The 1848-nt window shown below is 60.6% G+C and overlaps 1 protein-coding gene across 1 annotated transcript in view; it reads left to right on the top strand.

Annotated features, from left to right (window-relative positions):
• XPC (xeroderma pigmentosum, complementation group C) overlaps positions 1-1848 on the top strand; it is a 47085-nt gene that overhangs the window by 26099 nt on the left and 19138 nt on the right. The window lies entirely within an intron of this gene.

Here is a 1848-nt window from a genome sequence, read left to right on the forward strand (position 1 = left end):
GATTAATTTCTTTCTAATTTTAGTAGAGACGGGGTCTCACTCTTGCTCAGGCTGATCTCGAACTCCTGACCCCGAGCGATCCTCCCGCCTCAGCCTCCCAGAGTGCGGGGATCACAGGCGTGAGCCCCGCGCCCAGCTGGCCTCGTTAGTTTTTGAGAACGTTTTTCGTTTCTGGCACAAGGTGTTTCAGGCTCAGCTTCCTTGCTCCAGACCTGAAACCGGCCTCTTTTCCCCGAGAAGTCCTGGTGAGTTTTAGTAGCGACCGGTGCATGGAAACCAAGGTCTTGGCATTGGGTGTGTTCGTTGCCGGTGAGGTCTGATGGGTTCTAGGCTCAGAGCGTCTTTAAAAGAACTTCTCGAATGACGTTCTCAGATCCAGTTCGGCAAATTCGTTTCATTTCAGCTGGTGCTTACAGGCGGTGGCGGGTGGGGAGGTGAAAAAGATGCATTCCGTGTCCCTCGCGAGTTTGCACTTAAGAGCGAAAGACACGTGAATCGCGATCCCACATGAAGCAAATTGCGGTAGGTGCTACCGTTGCAATACGGAAAGTAGGAGACGGTTCTTTGGCTGTTTCTTCTTGAAGACCAAGCACCTGCTGGAACATCCCCACCAACAGCAGGGGTCGGCATCCAGTCCAACCCAGCACCCCCGCGCCGTAGTTTCCTCACCCAGCGACCCCTGCTCTGGGCCGTGGTCTGTGCTGCGTGGGGCAAATGGCCGTGAGACACTTAGCACAGCGCCCGGTGCACGGCGGGAGCTCACGGTGGTCTCCACGGTCGTGGGCCTCACCTCCGCCCCTCGCTCCCTCCTTCCAGCAGGACTTCGATTTTGTTCAGTGCGATGGCTGCCGTCATTGCCGTTACTGATTGTTGGAAATGATTCTCGGCAGAGCTCGGCGAGCCTGTGCCAGGCGGCGCGGGAGAAGGCGCGGCCTCCCCGCAGTGCCCGCTGCCCACGGAGCCCGTGGAGATAGAGATCGAGACGCCGGAGCAGGCGAGAATGAGAGAGAGAAGGTGAGACTAGGCCCCGGCTTGCGGTCCCGTTCCAGGTCGTGGGTAGGTGGTGGATAGTTACAGACAGGAAGCGAAAACTTCCGAGAGACACACGGGCCCGGGGCCGCGCGTCACAGTGGTCAGGAACCTTGGGGAGGAGCCCTGGGCTCCCCTTCGGGGACTGGAACGAGAGACCTTCGTGTCCTGGCTGGGGCAGGAGACGGGAAGGGGGACTCCCGCGCGCCAGCGTCTGAGCAGGTCACCCGTCGTCCTCCCTGATCCTCGCAACAGTGTTACGGGCCAGGAGCCAGAGGCTCAGAGAGGCTAAGCAACATTTCAGGGGTCACACAGCCGGTAAGCAGAAAAGCCAAAATGAACGTCTCTCACTGGACTCAGCACTCAGGCCTTTCCCGCACGTCACGCTGCAGGACTAGAGGCAGCGCCGGCCTGGTCATGAGCCCCCGTCCCCCCCGGGACCCCCGGCACCTCCGTGGCCTCGAGGGGTTGGGACCACGGAGTGCGGTACCTGCTGGGTCACTGGTCGAGGAACCCGCTGTGTCTCGGGCGCGGCACCCAGCACAGGGGAGACGGCAGAAGTCGTTCGGGAAGCATCGAGTGTTCTTGAAGGTTCAGGGGACACAGACGTAGATTTTACACTCGGACGGCGTCGTAAACGTGCGCTGATTTAGCACGAAGGTAGCGGTTGCTAAGGGATGAGTCCGGAACGGGAAGGTCGGATGGAGACGACTCCCCGGACGCAGCGAGCTTCGAGGCGTGACTTGCTGTGGCCGAGAGCGCGAGACTGTCCCACGCCAGGCTTTGCGGGTGGGCGGGGGCAGGAAGGAGGGAGAGGCT

Source organism: Propithecus coquereli, unplaced genomic scaffold (assembly GCF_000956105.1).
Source record: "Propithecus coquereli isolate 6110/MARCELLA unplaced genomic scaffold, Pcoq_1.0 Scaffold758, whole genome shotgun sequence".
NCBI classification, from domain to species: domain Eukaryota; kingdom Metazoa; phylum Chordata; class Mammalia; order Primates; family Indriidae; genus Propithecus; species Propithecus coquereli.